This window comes from Heteronotia binoei, chromosome 2, assembly GCF_032191835.1.
Source record: "Heteronotia binoei isolate CCM8104 ecotype False Entrance Well chromosome 2, APGP_CSIRO_Hbin_v1, whole genome shotgun sequence".
Classification (NCBI taxonomy): Eukaryota; Metazoa; Chordata; class Lepidosauria; order Squamata; family Gekkonidae; genus Heteronotia; species Heteronotia binoei.
The window spans coordinates 58354836-58374924 of record NC_083224.1 but is presented as its reverse complement, the minus strand read 5'-3'; positions in this window follow the sequence as shown (position 1 = coordinate 58374924).

The window sequence follows — 20089 nt, the reverse complement described above, 5'->3', positions numbered from 1 at the left end:
GTGAGGCAGTGTTTTCATTTGTGATGGCTCATTCTTAAAAATGATACAATATGGTTATTATATAAATATTATTTGTGTTCTTTAAATATCATTATACAATCACAGTTATGGTATTTCAGATGCAAGTAATTTGTGCTGGAAAACATGTATGAGGAGTCCACCAACTTTCTATTATGACAGGCAGCATTTCTCCAGTGTCTCTGGTGCAAACTAGATAAGACAGTATTTTAAGAGGCAAGTTCAGATTCCTTGGCTGAAATATAACACTATTAGCCACATGCCAAACTGCTGGGAAATCATCTCCAAAATGTATGAGACCCAGATTTCGATTGGAAGGAGAGGGGTTTTTAGCTTCCCAAATGCATACTAAGGTGCTACTGGACTCAGACACACAGTGTTTACCTGGCCTGAAACAGCTTGGGTGGGCACCATTTGCTCATTGGAGAAATAATCTTATCTAGTTTGCCCCTCAGGTATAGCTGTTTCTCAGTTAGGGATCTTTTCTATTTCCTTATCCATTTAACTGGATATGCCTGGGATTGAACCTGGCACCTTCTATGTCACTGAGCCATAGCCCAACCCCTCCCTTTGACAAGAACTGTTAATCTGTTCTATCATCTGTTCCACCATGTCTGTTTCTCAGTCAAAAGAGAAGGGCCTAACTATATAGTTAAGGGCAAAGGGAACAAGGAACCCGTTGAACCAAATGAAGGTGTTTGTTGTTGTTGTTCTGTTGTACAGTTGAGTCTGACTCTTTGCGACTCCATGGACAAAGGCCCTCCTGTATTCCACCATCCTCTGAAGTCTGCTCAAATTCATGTTTGTTCCATCAGTAACACTCTCCAGCCATCTCATCTTTTGCCGTCCCCTTCTTCTTTTGCCTTCTGTCTTTCCCAGCATCAGGATCTTCTCCAGTGAGTGCTCCCTTCTCATTTGGAGGCCAAAGTATTTGAGCTTCAGCTTCAGCATCTGACCTTCCAGGGAACAGTCTGGGTTGATTTCCCTTAGGGTTGACTGATTTGATCTTCTTGCAGTCCAAGGGACTCTCAATAGTCTTCTCCCGCACCACATCTCAAAAGCATCTATTCTTCTGCGCTTAGCCTTCCTTATGGTCCAGCTCTCACAGCCATAAATTACTACTGGGAATGCCATCGCTTTGACTATATGGACTTTTGTTGGCAAGGTGATGTCTCTACTTTTTATTATACGGCCCATAGCTGTCCTCCCAAGGAGCAAAAGTCTTTTAATTTCATGGCTACAGTCACCATCTGCAGTGATCTTGGATCCCAGAAATATGAAGTCTTTCACTACTTCCATATCTTCCCCTTCTATTTGCCAAGGTGTGATGGGGCCGGATGCCATGATCTTAGTTTTTTTGATGTTGAGTTTCAAGCCTACTTTTGTACTCTCCTCTTTCACCCTCAACAAGAGGCTCTTTAGGTCTTCCTCACTTTCTGCCATTAGAGTGGTGTCATCTGCATATCTGAGGTTGTTGATGTTTTTCCCCCCCGGCAATCTTAATTCTGGTTTGTGCTTCATCCAGGCCAGCATTCCGCATGATGTACTCTGCATATAAATTAAATAAGCAAGGTGACAATATGCGTCCTTGTCGAACTCTTTTTTCTATTCTAAACCAATCAGCTGTTCCATATCCCGTGAAGGTGTTTGAGCCAACATTTAAACCATGGTGAAGACAGGGCCAGACCACCCACTAGGCAATTTAGGCCATTGCCTAGGGTGCCAGTGGTCTAGAGGTGCATAATTGTCCCCCTCTGCAGCTCCTGACACTTTTTGCCCCCCAGCCCCTTGTGCCCTCCTTCCCCCTCAGCAGCACAGTCCAGCACCCTTCAGGGGCCTACTGCCACCAGCACTATCAGGGAGGCAGCTCAACCAGACCGTGTGTGTTTGAGCCAGGGGGAGGGGTTGGGGTGGAGGAAAGACCATGGGTGCCCATCTCCCCTCGGCAGCACAACCCCCTGCCATCAGGGATCATTGTGTTCCTGAACATTTGGTGCAGAGGAACGGTGAGGCTGGAGGCTGGTCAGGGGTGTCCCAACCTAGGCAGGGACTGTGGAGCCTCTCCCCAGCTGCCCTTTCCTATTCAGGCAGTTTTGTGTAAAGGACCAACAGTTCTGCACTTTTAAAAATGCCATCCACCTATGCTGGAAAACGTGAGAAGAGATGCAATGTGAACCAAGAGAGTGTCGAAGCAGCACTTCTGCAGGCCATGCCCCCCTCCCCCCCCCCCCCCGCATCTCCTGGCTGCCTGATCAGTTGCTGGCTGTTGTCCCCTGTTGCAGCCCCTGCCTGGCTAGAGCCTTGCCTCACCTCACCCTGGCCTGGACTGGAGCCAAGGACCCTGGACAGCTCGGGCTGCTGTGCCCTGCCTTGAAGGAGGAGCTGGCCTGCCTCTGGGGAAGAGTGGCAGTGCCCTCTGAACTGGCCCCTTCCTGGTGCAGTGGTGCATGATGAATGGAGTAGTTGGCTGTACCAGGCAGGACCAGACTTCTTTGCTTCCACCGCAGGCAGCCAGCCAGCCAGCCTGCACCTAGTAAGGGAGAAGGAGTGGAGCCACCAGGCAGCTTCTCCTGTAGGAGGAGAATGCCACTGAGAAGAGCCAGGAGCCACAGTGCCCCCCCCCCCACAATTCCAGGCAGCTGGGTCACAAAGGTAGCACCCTCCAGTCTGACAGACCAAGACAAGATAGGCTGTGAGCCCTGGGAATAAACAGCTCCTATCTGCAGGAACAAGGCAGCTGAGGTCTCCCTTGGATCCAAAATCACTCTGCGTGGGACAGCAACAGAAAGGGACTCTTCTGACTCCTGTGGTAGAGGAGCTGCAGATTCAGGAAGGAGAGGACAGGGAAAGACACACACTAAGAGGTGACCCTTAAAACAACAGGGCAAACTAAAAAAGAGATTGGAATGTATTAGGTGCAATCCTCAGGACTAAGTTATCGGGGAAGGCTGTGGGTGCCCATCTCCCCTTGGCAGCGCAGTCCTGGCACACTTCATATGGCTGCCAAGACTAGCCAGCACTGTTGGTGGGAGGTGAGTGTGCATGCATGAATGTGTCAGAGGGAAGGGGGGGAGGTGGTGAGTGTGTGCATGTGAGCTCGAGGGAGCGTATGTGCATGTGAGCCAGAGGCAAGTGAGTCTTTGTAGCCTGAGGGGTGGCTCCATAAATGACACCCCAGCTTTAAAGTTTTATTCTTGGCTTGCAACATCACACATTCATTCAGTGGTGAGGAAGAGAGGGAAGGTGAGGGTGGGTGGGGGACTGGGCTCTGGCGGTTTCCCGATTCATCAGTGGTGTGGGGCCTTTGGTGGGAGGACCAAGCCCACTGGAAGGGGAGGGAAGGGAAGGAAGACCAAGGAGAACAGTGTGGGTGGGGCGCAAGTAGTTAGCCTTGTCTAGTGTGCCAAACAGTCTAGGTCCAGTCCTGAATGGAGAAAGGCCTAACAGGACAAGTTTGGCAATGAAGTAAGTGACACATGAAATTTTAAGTAATAAAATAATATATAAGATGTTATAACTATGCCTGGATAAAATACATATAAAAATTTAAGAATTCATTTTAAAATTAAAAATTAAAAATACATACATGTTGTATTGTGCTATGCTGTAAGGCTAAGAGATGCCTCCCATAGGACTATGAAGTGGGTAATCCAGGGATGGTAAGCTGTATAGGGTTGTGAGAGATAAGGAAAAATTAAGGTGTAAACATGTGAAAACCTAACCCTAAACCCTAACCCTAAAATTATATTTTAGGTATGATTTAAAAAAGAAGTGATAAGTTGTACGAGAAAGATGATGTCAGATCAGACAAATTTGCACTCAACCAAAACTAGGACATGTTTTGTGTGTCAGAGCAATCATAATCATCATCATTTATTTTAAAACCACCTTCCCCCGGAGAAATTGGGCTCAAGATGGTGTACAACATAATATCATATCAAACATAACTAAAACAAATTAAAACCAAAAAAGTATAGCAGTAGCCTAAGATGGCATAATCGTTTTCCCAATGGTTCCACTGGTCTCATGGGGAGGCAGGGGGTGGGAGTACCAGAAAGATTGAGCTGTCGCTGTCCTCAACCAAATATCTCTGCCTTACAGACCCTGTATTCTTGTTGCCACCTCGAGACCTTTTCCATTTCAGCTTTTTTTTTTCTTTTTCAAAAACAAAACCTCAGTAATGATAAAGGAACTCAATCTGAGAAGTGGGGGACGTGTGGGCGTACCTTTGAATTTGTTTGCATCTGAAGTCCTTTGACGGTTGGCTGTTCTTGGAGACACTGTATCAGGTGCCACAGGGCATGGATGTTATTTGGCAGAGAGTTCCACCAGGTTGGAGCCAGGGCAGAGAATGTCCTGGCTCTGGCTGAGGACAGCTGGATAGTTCTCGGGCCGGGGACCACCAGCAGATTTTGATCTATTAGGCACATGTAATACTTTCAGAGGGTATACCAGGAGAGTCGATCCCAAAGATACGTGGGTCCCGGACTGTTAAGGGCCTTAAAGGTCAACATATTTTGTGCATGTTTTTAGGTACATTTATATGCATGTCTCTCTGCATGTTTGCTCTAAGGGTGATATTTCTAGGTGTCTGTCTCCAGTCAAAAAGAAGAAAAATCTGTTAAAGATCTCCAGAGAGAAACTACCAGGACTTCAAACGGTGAGATTGTAAGAGCTGATGATACACTATCTGTAAAGCATTTCTAGGCTAGAAAGCCCTTTCTTTTTAGTTTATTGAAGGCTTTTTGGTTTCTTTATTGTACCTTGAGGAGCACAGAGTCACAAAGCCACTGTTTTTTTTTTAATTGTGGTAACTTGATCATCATTGTAGCTTGCGTTTTCAGTGATTGCCCTAACAAAGAAAGAGGTGTTGTCTGCATTCACCTGGCAACTGGGTCATGTGAAGCAGATACAGGAAACAGCAAACCTGCAGCAGTAACTTTTTTTTAATGAAAAAGCCAATCTACTTTTATAATAACAGCTGTTGATGTTTTTTTAACAAAAGAGTGTCTTTGTGTTTATTATATTTTAATTTAATAGTTGGTATTTTGATTTCTAAATCACTGAGATGGACACATACATACACACAGAGAGTTTCAAAAATAAGATTAAAATTCAGTCTACCCTCACTCATTATTAGCACAACTATAGAGATGGGAAATCTGAACAAGTAGGAGTCTAGTGTAGTGCACCTTAAAAACAAACAAATTTGTATCACACTGTAATTTAGAGCTGCTACACAGCAAAATATAACCTCCAGGTCACTGAAAACCATTATTCTATACAGGGAAAGGTTCAGCTATGCTGGTGTTACTGCCACTCCCACAAAGCACTGTGATTCTTAAAGGGGGAGGGGGGAACACTGAGTTCAGAAAGTTAAAGCCTATATACACACAGCAGAAGCTAAACACACCTAATGTAGAGTCAGCTGCTGACAAGCCCTTTCTAGGTAAGTGACACATCTACCAGGAAAAAAACACGGCATACAATAAGATTAACACGCTGCCAGATCACTTTAGTATGGGCGGAGGAAGGCCGTTTGTCACAGTTAAGACAGCACTTGGTTTCGTAGAAGGCTGTTTCTTTTTGTCACCCACAAAGCCAGACTCAGAATGGAAACTCTCAGGGTCCCTGTTTCAAAGGTAAGAGTGTGGCGGGTGTTGCTTGCTTATGTTCAATGCATGTTTAAATTTGTTGTGGAGTTTTGGAATAAGAGAAGATTGACGTTGCCTGACCTTCAAGTTTCTGATAGCATAGGGCACAGAAACAAAATACTCAAGTGATTGGGGGAGTGTTCCTGCCTTTTTGCAACATCCTTTACTGGTGAAGCAATACCTAAAGCAACCCAAAACCATATGCATTCTTAGAAGGAAAGGAAATATCCCCTGTGCAAGCACCAGTCGTTTCCAACTCTGAGGTGACATTACTTTCACGTTTTCACGGCAGACTTTTTGCAGGATGGTTTGCCATTGCCTTCCCCAGGCATCTACACTTTCTCCCCAGCAAGCTGGGTGCTCATTTTACCGACCTCAGAAGGATGGAAGGCTGAGTCAACCTCGAGCCGGCTACCTGAAAACCCAGCTTCCACCAGGGAACGAACTCAGGTCGTGAGCAGAGCTTAGGACAGCAGAACTGCAGCTTTAACACTCTGCACCATGGGGCTCTTCTTAGAAACAGATAGCCAAATCAAGGACAGTAAGAGGGTTTCTGCTCTGATATCTGTGAACTCTGGGGTTGACAAGTTCCCCCTTAGCCATTGGTGGGGGACGGGAGAGTAGGCTTGCCTGATCCGGGTTGGGAAACTCCAGGAGATTTTGGAATAGAGCCTGAGGAGCATAGGGATTGCAGTGGTGTACAATTCTGTATAGTCCACCCTCCAAAGCATCCATTTTCTCGAGAGGAATTGATCTCTGATGCTCTGAAATTCTGGTGGACCCCCAGGTCCCGCCTGAACTGGAAGCTGGCATCCCTATTATGCTGGTGTTTGCTTGTGTGCATCCAAATGAGCAGGACTTGCTACTAAGACTGCAATACCAAGAACGCTGTCCTGGGAGTAGGCCCCGTTGACTAAAATGGGATTTGTTTATACATAGACCTGCTTAGGATTGCTTTCTGAATTGCCACTGTGCTGAACTTCCTGGATTTTCTTGTAAATCCATCTGTTATTTTTCTCATTATAGAAAGACAATATTCCCCCCCCCCCAAAAAAAAAAACTTCCTCAGAAAACACTTCTCTCTGGCCTTTATCACAGGAGCCATTTTGTTTTCACCATTTGCTTAATTGCGTCTTTTCAGCCTTTTGTATGCATGCCTTAGTAATTTTGTCTGCTAATTTATTTTAGCAGCCATTAAATCAAACTACTTCACAAGGTTGCCTTCTTACAGCCACCTTTTGTCTGAGGAACTGGGAGGGTGTGTGGAAATGACTTGTATTTTTTTACTGATACTGCCCCTCTCAGAGTGGAGGAAAGAGGGAGAGCCTAGGGTTGCCGATCCCCAGGTGGGGGCAGGGGATCCCCTGGTTTGGAGGCCCTTCCCCCACTTCGGGGTCACCAGAAAGCAGGGGGAGGAGAGGGAAATGTTTGCTGGGAACTCTATTATTCCCTATGGAGACATATTCCCATAGAAAATAATGGAGAATTGATCCACGGGTATCTGGGACTCTGGGGGGGGGTCTGTTTTTTGAGGTAGAGGCACCAAATTTTCAGTATAGCATCCAGTGCCTCTTCGCAAAATACTTCCCATGTTTCAAAAGGATTGCACTAGGGGGTCCAATTCTATCAGCCCCAAAAGAAGGTGCCCCTATCCTTCATTATTTCCTATGGAAGGAAGGCATTTAAAAGGTGTGCGGTCCCTTTAAATGTGAAGGCCAGAACTAGGCTTCCCAACCCTCCCGCTCTGGCGGGGGACGCCAGGATTTCCACCCTCTTCCCCCGCTCCCCCCAAAAACGTAAGCGGGGGGAGGGGGGAAACGGTGCCACGAACATGGCGAGCCGCCCCATCCCGGAGCGGGCGACGACGCCCCCTCCCCCCGCAGCTGCTCCTCCGTGGCGCTGTTGGGCCAAAGGCTGCTGAGGGCAGGCAAGCCAGGCAAGGGGGCTCTGCTCTCAGCCAGCGGCCATTTCCCAAAGGGGAAGCAACGGGGGCGGAGTGTTGAGGGGGGCCTGGTGCCCTCCCCGGCCCGGCCCCCTGCTCGCACGTGCAGCTGCCGCTCCCTCTGGCCGGGTTTGGGGGCTGGATGGGCGGCTCGGGGCGGGCGCGGCGTTGCCAGGGGCTGAGAGAGGTGCCAAGGGGCCGGCCGGCGGGCGTGGCGAGGCGGGGCGGCTGTAGCGGGCCGCGGGAAGGGAAGAGAAGGTGGGCGAGCAGCAGGTCAGGATGGCGGCGGCGCTCCGGAGGGGCTGCTGGAGCTGCGTCGGGCAGGCGAGGCCGGTACTGGCGGCGCCCTGAGCCAGCATGTCCCGCAAGACGTCCCCGCGTGGCAAGGGCGGCTCCTCGTCCGCGCTGCCCGCCGCCCAGCAGCACTAGCAGCAGCAGCGCGACGCCAAGGCGAGGGGCGCGGTCGGCGGGTGCGGAGGGGCAGAAGCGACACGTGCTCAGCGGTGGGCAGGCAGCCCCACGAGGCACTGGGCCAGCAGGCCGCGGTAGGCTGGCGCGTCTCCCTCCTGCAGCAGCCCCCGATTCCAATCCAGAGGCAGAGCAGAGCGCGCGACGCCGCTGCCCCCCCCCCCGCAGCTGCTCCTCCGAGAGGGGCCCAATTTGAGCCCATCTCAGAGGAGCAGCCATGCTCCCCGGTGCCGTTTCCCCTCCTCCCCCTAGCTCCACCCCAGTGTCTCCTGGCTCCACCCCCAAAGTCTCCTGGCTCCACCCCCAAAGTCTCCTGGCTCCACCCCCAAAGTCCCCAGATATTTTTTAAATGGGACTTGGCAACCCTAGCGAGAACTCCCTTTGGAATTCAATTATGTTTTTCACACCCTTGCGCCTGACTCCACCCCCAAAGTCTCCTGACTCCATCGCCAAAGTCCCCTGATATTCTTGAATTGGATTTGGTAATCCTAGAGAGGCCTCAAAGCAGATTATAGGGATGCCAGCTTCTAGGTCGGACCCTGGGATTAAGCTCATCACACACAAGTGGGCCCACTAGGCTTCCCAAACCTCCCGCTCTGGCTTTCTTTGCTTTCGTTTTCACAGGAAGTAGAGTTGTCCAGAGGAAGATCTGGTAAGTGTGTGTGTGTGTGAGAGGGAGGGGGCAGGGGATTCCCTAGTTTGGAGGGGCCCCCCCTTTAGAAAGCGTGGGGGGGGGGAAATGTCTACTAGGCACTCTATTATTCCCTATGGAGAATGATTCCCATAGGGAATAATAGGAAATTGATCCGTGGGTATTAGGGGCTCTGGGGGGGCTATTTTTTGAGGTAGAGGCACCAAATTTTTAGTATAGCATCTAGTGCCTCTCCCCAAAATACCCCCCAAGTTTCAAAACGATTGGACCAGAGGGTCCAATTCTGTGAGCCCCAAAATATGGTGCCCCTATCCTTAATTATTTCCTATGGAAGAAAGGCATTTTAAAAGGTGTGCTGTCTCTTTAAATGTGATGGCAAGAACTCCCTTGGAGTTCAGTTATGCTTGTCACATCCTTGTTCTTGGCTCCACCCCCAATGTCACCTGGCTCCACCCCCAAAGTCCCCAGATTTTTCTTTAATTGGACTTGGCAACCCTAGGGCCCACACACAAGTGAGGGTGTGAAATAGGCATTAAAAACACACACACAGTGCCGGCCCAAGGGTACATAGCACCCCAGGCAAGCTTCCTGCCCGCTCTGCTGCCCCCTGCACAACAAGACTTAGCTCCCCCTGCTGCCCCCCCTTCCAGCCTTCCCTCCCTTGCTTGAACATGTGTCCCTTCATACAATATGTTCAACTCAGCAGGAGTAACTCATTGTAAAATATAGTGAGGGAGGGAGGAAAGGCAGGGGGCGGCGGGGGGAGGGTCTCAGCAGGGGGGGGAGAGTCAGGCAGGCAAACTAGGCAGTTGTTGTGGGCAGCAGGGGGGGGAGCCCAATTTGGGGCCCCTCCTCCCGGTGCCCTAGGCAACCGCCTAGTTTGCCTAATGGGCAAACACACACATGCAAATACATATGGAACTTTGTTCTTTATTTATAGGAAAATTGTTTCCTGGGGCTATGCTGAAGTGATAGCCCTAAAAGAATGGCTTGATGGTTTTCCCAGGGATGAAACAAAGGTCTTGGGAAACCTTGATGAGATCACCTGTAGGTGTGAATGTTCTTTGATGACCCTTTTAGTACCAGTCAGGAAGACTATCAGGTTGTATGCATATTCCATAACTGGGGTGAATGGGTAAGGGGAATCATGATTGGGTGTGAATAAGGTTAATTCAATGTGAGGTACTGTTTTTGGGAGACCCTTTGTGTAAATTATGTGTTTCTTTAGGGTGCGGAGGAAGGTTGTTCCTGATCAGTCTTTATGATTCACCTTCCAGAGTAGTTTCCCAGGCTCTGACCTGATCAGCCTCCAATGTGTGTGTTTCAGGTTAATTTTATTTCCATTTCCATGTCTAGACAAGGCACTGCCCTGCACATTTGATTTTGGGGTGATATTTTAAGAAGAGCATTTATCTCTCATTTCTAACTGCTAACTGCAGCCTCTGCATGAGGAGGGGTCTGACTGCTGTGACAACCCTATCATATATCCTAATTTTGAGATATCTCAGGGTATTTTAGTGGTAGCAGATAGATCCTCTTTATTTTAGTGGTAGAAGATAGCTCCACTTTATTGTTAGGACAGCTAGTTAATGAAAGCTTAGCCTTGCTTGAACCTGTGTCCCCTCATACAATATGTTCAACTCTGCAGGAGTAACTCATCCTGAAATATAGTAAGAGTAGTAAAAATCTAGTCCAAAATCTTGAATCTGAGGATCTGTTTCTTTAAGGAAAATGAGTTAAATATATGTAAAAGGGAAATGAGGACAGCAAAGGGTAGGAGGAAGTGGTTTTTGATTGTTTGTCTGTGTTGAAAGTTGATGTACACTGCATATGTGGCTATTTCTTTCTTTGGCTGCATTTCTGTTGAATCACAGGAGGGAAAGTGTTGTTTCCTGTGATTTTCTCCAGGGAATGGAAATAAAGTAATTTCCTTGCAGGCATTATAAAACTGGGTGTGCTGATAGTGATGGGCTAGCGTTCCAAAGTCTCGGCGCTCAGGGAAGGCAGCTGTCAGAACAGGAACTGGAGTCTGGAGGCAAATGGGAGGACTGGAGCCTGTAGCGTGTTTACTTAGAGGTAAGTTCTGCTGAATTCAATGGGCCTTACCCTCCTTCCAAGTAAGTGCACACATGGCTGCAACTTTGGTGTGTTTGGAAAATAAAAAGTACTATCTCAAGATTCTCCATGTGGCTGAACTCCAGTGCAGGATTGTTGCCCCTGTCTTTTCACTTGTGTTCTCACAATAGGGTTTCTCTGTTGATCTCCCACACAGAAGGACATGTTGGGGAAAGTGGGTGGTTTCAACTTCAGAAGCCAAGAGAAAGTTGGTGCTGGTCCTTGTAGGGAACATAGCTTGCGCACACCCCTTGCTACTGTCTTTCCCCCTCTCAGGTATAACTCCGTCACTTGGATAATATAGAAAACTAAAAAAACCCTGAAACCAGCTCCTATACTAAGGCCAGACTGCCCTAAATTTTGCTATGATGCATTTTTCCCGAGGAACAGTCAAGAATCTTGTTGAACCACATCTCTGGGTATACTCACATGCACCAGTAATACTTGTTAGCCAGCTTCCTCCTGGTGATGGTGATCCCTTTTCCTCGGGTTGTCTGTATGGCAACAGAAGTCATGGGCTTGTTCTGCGGTGGGTCCATTGTTCTGGATTTGCCCACCAGAGAAGGTGCAGAGAATGCCTTGCCTGCCAACTTTAGGTGGGCATGTAAGACAGCTTTGTACCACAGGCCATTTGACAGAGGGAAAACTGTTTTGGCAGATGTACAGTGCAATCCTAAGAACACTGTCTTGGGAGTAAACCTCACTGAATATATCTGAGTAGGATTCTACCTAGACGTGCTTAGGATTGCTCTCAGCTACATTTTTAGCTACGTATTTTACACTGTTCCCCCCCCCCTGTATTTCAGAATGGGTGTTCTGTATTTTCAACTTTCATTTCTCCCTACCTCTCATATGGCAAAAAGAAATATACATGTGCTAAGGCATCATAGAGTGTAGCAGCTTGCAGCACTTTTCCCCTTTAGTATTGGATATGCGCACAATATTGCTTTGCTGGGCCACGGGATAGAGACAGAATGGTGGCTTCAGTTGTTCGTTTCCATCTAAATGTAAACAAAGATGGTTCTCCTTTGTTGTTAGATTTGTCAGCAGACTATTGATATAGTGGACCAGCCTATTTTGACATTTGAAACTAGAAGTAGGTGCCAACCTGTTTTGACATTTGGAGCTAGAAATAGGTGTCATGAGATGTGCTTTGGAATGGTTTAATTTTCCTTATAGATCATATGAGGAGCCTAACTAGATGTTACAGCCATCCCTATTGCCACCATAGGGAGACACACTGCCATTTCAAGGCTAGGAATCACTTCCTCAAAACAAGGCCACAGGGGCCTGATCTGAACTGGCTGGTAGAGACTCAGGTGGGCTTCATTGGCTGGGAGGAGGCTTGAAAACAACATGGAAGCAGAGAGATAGGAGCCTCAGTGGCAATGTAGGTAAGGGGCAATGAGGGAGCAGCCGTGAGTAGAGATGAGGTGTCTACGTTGCCCAGTGAGCACCACCTCTCATCTCCACCACTGCTGGGGCTATTGCCCCCCATGCCATTTTTATGCCCTCCCCACTGGGGGGAGCCTGCCCGGCTGTCTGCCCAGCTGAGGCACTGTCTGGTTGGTTTTTAGGATCAGCCCCTGAGGTGTTTTTGAAAGGAGAAAATCTCAGCCTTAAAATGGTTGTGCATTTATCTGGGGTCATGGGGATGTTGCAGCATCTAATTAGGCCCTAAGAAGGTTGCTGTTGGAGAACATTTGTCATCAGTGTGGGACTTGTGTGGAATTCCAGAAGGCTGTTTTATCTCCCATGTTTAACCTTTGTACAAAGTACTTTGGGGGGGAGGGGCGGAACCAGCAGCATTCATGATTTTGGAGTTATGGGTCATCAGTGTGCTGATGACATCCAGTACTATATTTTTTTGCCCAGACCACCTGACAATGCTGTCCTGAGCCAGTGCCTGGCTGCTGTGGCCAAATGGCTAAGGGTGAACAAGCTAAAACTGTATCCTGATGGGACTGATGTGATACTGGCAGAAAGGATGAAGCATTGTAGGACACACTGGCTGAGAACAGACGGGCATTTGGGGGCAGCAGGGAGGCATCCCAAATCAGGACGGCCCAAAAAGAGCCCTCCCAGAGCCTTCCCATGCTCACCCGCATGCCGCCGGCATCCTGTCCGTGAGGCGGCTGGGCGCTGCTGCATGGGAAGGCAACCTGAAAGCCGGGTTCCTTTGTTTTCCCTGGGGGGGGCAAGTGTTGGTGCGCATGTGTGCACCAGCACTCTGATTGGTTTAATTAAAAAAAAAAACTGGAACAGCTTGGGGCAGTTTGACAGCTCCAGACTGCCAAGTCACCTTGCATGCGCCCTTCCCCATCCAGATGGCAATCCAGTGACTGATGGCCGGCTCGAATATTTGCTTCCACTTTCAAAGTGGTAGCTTTTTGAGCTGGGTGGAGCAGCCGGAAGGACAGGGTGAGTGTGGGATGGGGACGCCCTACAAATGTTTGCGTGTGGAGGGATTTTTTGGGCCGACTTCAGAGGCGTCTCTGAGTCGGCCCAAAGTGTCGATGGGTAACCAGCCTGCATTTGCCACTTTTGATGGGGTTCAGCTGACCTTCAGTTAAGAGTTTACAGATTACATTTCACCTGGCCCTTATTTCTGGCAAAGCAAGTGAAAAATGCTTTTAGCTTGGAGAATGGCTCTCTAAATCAGGGGTGTCGAACTCATTTGTTATGAGGGCTGGATCTGTTATAAATGAGACCTTGTTGGGCCAGACCATGTTGGGTTGGGCCGAGCCATGTCAGGCTGGGCCATGTGTGTCCCTATTTAAAATTAGGTAGCAGAGATATAAATTTTATAAAGGACACAAATACAAATATATATATTTTAAAAACTAACATGCTTCAAATGTTAGCACTCATTGGTCTTAAAAATGCTTTCTTTGTATTTCTCCCTTGGGATCCAGGGAACTGGGCAAAGGAAGCTCTGGCTTTCCTTCCTTCCCCAGGGGACCAGGAGGGGGAGGAGCCTCAGCCAATAGAAAGAAGAGAGGCTTGGCTCAGTAGTTCCACTGTGCAATTGAGAGAGCCTGGCAAAGCAAGCTATTCCTCCCCAAGCTATTCCTCCCTTAGCCAATGGAGAAAATAGAGGTTTTGCTCTGTAGCTCCTGTGCAATTGAGCAAGCCTTGCAAAGCAAGCTGTGATGCAGAAGGAAACAAGATATAGGGAGAAGGAAGCAGATGACAGCTAGTTGCTCGGGGGCCTGATAGGAGCCCTCCAGGGGCCTGATTCAGACCCTGAACTGCATGTTTGACACTCCTGCTCTAAACTGATATGGCCAAATCAACCTGTGGCTCTATGTCACAGTACCTTCAAGGCTGCTAGACTATTCTTAACACATGTTAAATGGGTCTCCTCTTGAAAACAATGTAGAAATTTCAGCTATTACTGAATACCACAGCTCTATTACTATTAGGAGCCATGTGGAGTGTGCCTATTATCCCTATTCTGCAGTCACTCCATTGGTTATTCGGTAGGACAATGTTTAGTTGGCAACAGGAACTTCATAACAATATATCTTCCTAATCTTGAAGGTCACCAAGCTGAGCCAAGAGTGTGAAGCAACTTTATTACAGCCCATTATATATGTTTGTCTTCTAATCTATTTCCTTTGGCACTGTGTGCCAAAATATATGAGGTGGCCAGGTTTTTTTGTTTTGTTTTTGTTCAAAACAGCTCCCCATCTGTTCAGGGAAGTGGTACTGAGGAAAGGGGAGGGGTTAGGAGGAGTCTGCATATAGTTCTATCAACAGGAAGGAGATAAGAGGGTAGAATTTTCAAAATAGATGGGATTGTTCATGTCAACAGTTTCTTCTTGGTCACACAGAACTCAGACTCTAGCTATGTTTTAATACCCTGCAATGGTTGAGCTACATCCAAACTGAGCAAGTGATGGTTTGGACAACCACTGTTCCTTTGCAAGCCAGAACTGAAAGCCATGGTTTGGTTGTGGTTTCTGATTCCAGTTTGCAGGCAAACTCTTACACAAACTATAGTTTGCCTGGTTTAGATAATGTAATAGCAGATTTTGGATTGCAACAAAAGAGAAAGGGGGGGGGGACATACAAGAACATATGAAGCTGCCTTATACTGAATCAGACCCTTGTCCATCAAAGTCAGTATTGTCTTCTCAGACTGGCAGTGGCTCTCCAGGGTCTCAATCTGAGGTTTTTCACACCTATTTGCCTGAACCTTTTTTTGGAGATGCCAGGGATTGAAACTGGGTCCTTCTGCTTCCCAAGCAGATGCTCTACCACTGAGCCACCGTCCCTCCCCGGTGCATGAAGGGGTGCATGTGCGAGCCTGAAGCAGCCAAAACAAAGTTTGGGAAGTACATGCATACAGAGAGTGTGTGTGAGATTTTTTTTTTACACAGATGTTGTGGAAGCACCAAGATGGGAGATCAGCTAAGGAGCCTCTTTCTGGGCAGTGGACCGAGCCATCTCCTTCACCCCTTCTATGACCTTCTGCCTGTCCTAATGACCTCCTGGATGGATGGGGTACAATAATTCACTTGCCATCAACCTGGTTTGGGAGTTTTCTTTTAACTTGTGACCTGGGACACAGGTCACCCATGCCTGAATTCCCCTAGAATTAATTACCTCTTTTATTGCAAGGAGGGCTGCCTCTGTCTGGATCAGCAATCAAGCCTAAGATGTAGAAACTGGGTAGAGTTTTAAGAGCAGACCCATTTAGCATATGAGAAGAAGAAGAAGACTGCAGATTTATACCCCGCAATTCTCTCTCTATCAGAGACTCAGAGCAGCTTACAATCTCCTATATCTTCTCCCCCAACAACAGAGACCCTGTGAGGTGGGTGGGGCTGAGAGGCTCTCACAGCAGCTGCCCTTTCAAGGACAACTCCTGTGGTAGCTATGGCTAGCCCATGGCCATTCCAGCAGCTGTAAATGGAGGAGTGGGGAATCAAACCCGGTTCTCCCAGATAAGAGTCCACACACTTAACCAGTACACCAAACTGGCTCTTAAGAATAGTTTAGCTGTACTGTGGTACTGTGACATAGATCCACAGGCCAATTTGGACATATCAATGCAGAGAGCCAAATTTCTAGACTAAAAGCATTTTTCACTTGCTTTGCCAGCAGTAAGGGCCAGGTGAAATGTAATCTGTAGACTCTTAACTGATGGTCAGCTGAACCCCCATCAAATATGGCAAATACAGTGTCCTACAAGACTTCAGCCTTCCTGATCAGCATCATGTCAGTCTTATCAAATTTTTTGGCCATGTTCTGGGCATAGAGCAGGTGTCACTGAGGATGCGGGGAGGCATTTTTGAATTTCCTGCATTGTATAGGGGGTTCTGGAGCATTGGGTAGGGAGAACTTTATCCCTTATATCCCTGGCATTGGTTACTGCATTTGGCATGTGATCATTTTATGGGACTACAGCCCTATTTGTATGTTCCTGTTTTTCCTATCTCTGATGAGTTTAAGATGCAAAACAGTAGGTTTAGTTCAGACACTAGGAAATTTTCTTGATGTGGGAGTGGTGGACCAATGGAAATTCCTTAACCCTAATAAAGGGTTGGGGACTGGGCTAGCTGGCCTTCTGAGCTCTTCTGGCTTTATCACCGTTCTAATCAAGGAAATAGTTATTGTAAATATTCATAGCAAATTATTAAACTGCCATCAGATTGTTGGTTAACAATTATCATGTCTGGATTCTTTGTACTTTGACCAAACTGGAAGTTTAGTAGAAGGTGTGTGGGTGAAGAATAGGATAAATCAGAGACAATAAATTCCACATTCCAGTTCAGGTTAGTGTGACATTAGTGCAGTGTGACATGAAAACTGCATGCGTGAAGCTTGTTTGGCCCATAGAATGATGGAAAAGCTTCACCTGCTAAATATCTGCTTGCTAAAAGTACTGGAGCACTGCCAGACAGAAGCTGGTAATCCTCATCTAAATTCAAACTAACAGTGCAACAGGCTCCTTTCTTATTAGTAGGCTTGTTTGTTAGATGACCTTGCCCTTATGCCTGTAACAATGGTAACAATCTAGCCAATTTCCTTTTATACAAATGTAATGCTGACAGGAACTCTGTCAAGGGAAGGGAAATGCTACCAGGGCAAAATAAAAATACATCTTTGCACCAACTCAAAATCTCATATAGCTCATTCAATAAAATAAAATGAAATGAAAAAAACAAAAACAAAAAAACCCTAATGCTCATTAAAGTTATAAATATTCTGGCAAGTGTCCCAAATCCATCATCAGATAAGCTGCTGATGAGAGCAAGTACAGTGCTACTGCTAATGTATGCTCTTTCAGTCTTCCATTTTTAAATTAAATAATGTATAGCAAAGCTTGAAATCATTAAAGCTTTGAGCAGATCTGCAGTCTGTTAGGACCCCTCTGAGCATGTATTTGCCTGAACTTTCAGGGTGGGGTACTGTGCTTTTTCCAGTTCATACATCCCAGGCTGGGCTGGGGTTGCCAGATGTGAGCTGGGAAATACCTGGAGATTTTTGGAGTGAAAGGATTTGGTAAATTTGTAATCTTGTTTCTTCAGCAGGAGCACTGAATCCACTGAAAGATTATCCACTGAAAGATTATGCAAAACTTTGAGTTACAGCAATGTTTTCCTAGGTAGAGTAGAAATCACAAGCCCTGTATCACTCAAGCTTGCAGCTAAATTGCATGACTTTAATAAACACATTTGAAAACCTTTGCCGTGATACCCAGGGCTTCTTTCTTTAGCAGGAATGCACAGGAAAGCAATTCCGGCTGGCTTGGTGTTGGGGTGTGGCCTAATATGCAAATGAGTTCCTGCTGGGCTTTTTCTACCCAAAAAGCCCTGATGGTACTATATACAACAATCTCCTGATGGAGATCTTTCTGAATTCCACTATTCGTTTATCTGCTTCCATTATTTAGCTAACGTTTGCTTTGAAGGATTTCTGACTTACCCATGTTTATTTCCCCTGAAGCTTCCTCATTTAATTTGAAACATTACCTACTTGACAAAATGTGCAAAAAGAATATTTGGGGGGAAAACCCCATCCCTTGAAGTGACCTTTTGATCACAACATAGTGGTACAGAGTTCTTGGGGTTTATTGGGGAAAAAAAGTATTTTTCTCTGCAAAGTAGACTCCTATGTGATAGATCCAAGGAAAAATCAATCCTGGGTAATTATATTACTTTTGTATTATATTTTTACTATATACTGACTCCATTAAAGAGTTTTCTATCTAAGCACCTAATAAGTGTTAGCAGGCATCTGGTAGTTTTTGTCATAACTGGTATGGTAAGCTAGGAATCTCTTGTTGAACCACATCTCTGGAAGGCCTGCCAGGAAAAACAAATGAGGGCTTTAAAAAAACAAGAGTAATTCCTAGAATATAAAGTACATAATCAAAATGAAATCATCAAATTTTCTTTCTACATTCCTAACCAAAGTTATTAAAGTGATTGTGGAAAATGCTCAGACTGAGACTAAAGAGTTCCATAGCTATAAAACTCTGAGGAGGAGGATAACTTCGCCGTTGAGTACATGGCTGAGCAGGATTTCTACCTGGGTTGTACAATTCCATCTATGCCTGGTTCTCACTTACTTGGATCAAAGTAATCCACTGGGTACATATATCATTCAGGAATCATAGATGTTTCACTTCTGCAAATATACTTGGAGTAGTGCAGAACATGTAATGACAGGTATCACATCTTAAAGGGGGGGGGGGCTGTTGGAAGAGAAGGCCTCAGCACTATCTCTTAGCCTCAGACTCCAGAGAGGGGGGTCTTACAAGAGAATCAATTAGGTAGACTGGCAAACTGGGGGTTCTTTCCAGTTTACTCTTCTGCCTCTGTCCCTTTGATGTGTAAATTGATAACTCTTATGGAAATTGCCTTCTCACTTCCTCCTCCTCCTCTTCTCTCTCTCTCTCTCACACACACACACAGAGCAGGCTGCTTTCCATTTTTGGCACCATCTGCACCCATTCTAGATAGAGTAGTTGGAGCCTATATCTGTCTGTCATCTGTAGAATGTAGTTTCAAAATAAAGGTTTCAGTACTTTGAAACTGATGAGAGGCTCTGTGCAACTTTGTAACTTTGATAATACACACTCAGAACAAAGAAAGCTTCTGCTGTGTTTAACCCTAGTGTACTCTGTTATTTACAAAAAGATTGGAATAAGGCAGGTCTGGGAAAGAGTGTATTGAGGAAGGGAAAAACTGGAGACAGGAGGATTAAAGAACAGTGTTGTATGGATGCTTCCCCCCCTCAAAAAAAAAAGACTTCAAGATTCTAAGCCAAGGTTTAAAAGGTTACCACTGTGTAGAAGCATCCCACATTTGTAACTCAAGTGCCTGAAGATCAAATGTGTATGGTAGGAACAGGTACTGCCAAATCTAAAAGAAAACACAATAAACAACCACTGACTTCCTTCTTGCTCAGATTTTCCTGCCTTGGTACCTATAATTTCATAGGCATTGCTAGCCCTGTAGTCACCTACAGAAGAGAAGACCACCATTTCCTACTGCAATCACAACCAGCAAGGAAAATAATTTCCTCCCCTTGCATTAATTGAAAAGCACAGTGATAGGGCCAGAAAATGGTATTATACCAAATGGAAATGGTATAATAAAAGTCAGTATTGTCACTCTATGGCTGCCTACAAACAGGCAGTTTGAGGCGACTCAGAGACACCTCAGAAGCCAACTAGAAAAACCTGTCCAAACAAGCACATCTGCCACTTGTCCCCATCCAGTACTCACCCCGTCCTCCAGCATCCTCACAGTGGCTCAAAAAGCGACCACTTTCAAAGTGGTAGCAAATTTCTGAGCTGCACGCCAGTCACTTCTTCGACGTCTGGATGCAGAAGTGCTCAAGCTAGGTGCCTTGGTGGAGTGAAGCCACCCCAAGCCACTTCTGGCCTTTTTTTGTTTAAAAAAAATTGATTTCAAGCATATAGGCATATGGGCACATGAATGCTCATGCACATAACCAAAAAATAAATTTAAAAAAGAAGCCCGAACCAAGCTACAGGGGAGGGTGAACAACAGTCATCCAATCACACCAAGTTGCTCTGCTGACAAGATGGGGACAGCTTGTGGGGGAGCATGTGGATGGTTTAGGATGCTTTTTTCTGAGCTGGCGCAATTTGGGATGCCCCCCATATGCCCCAAACTGCCCATCTGTTAGCAGCCTTTATTTATTCTTGAAAGGTACAAGCCTATGTTTTGCCTAGGATGTTGCCTTTGACTAAAGTAT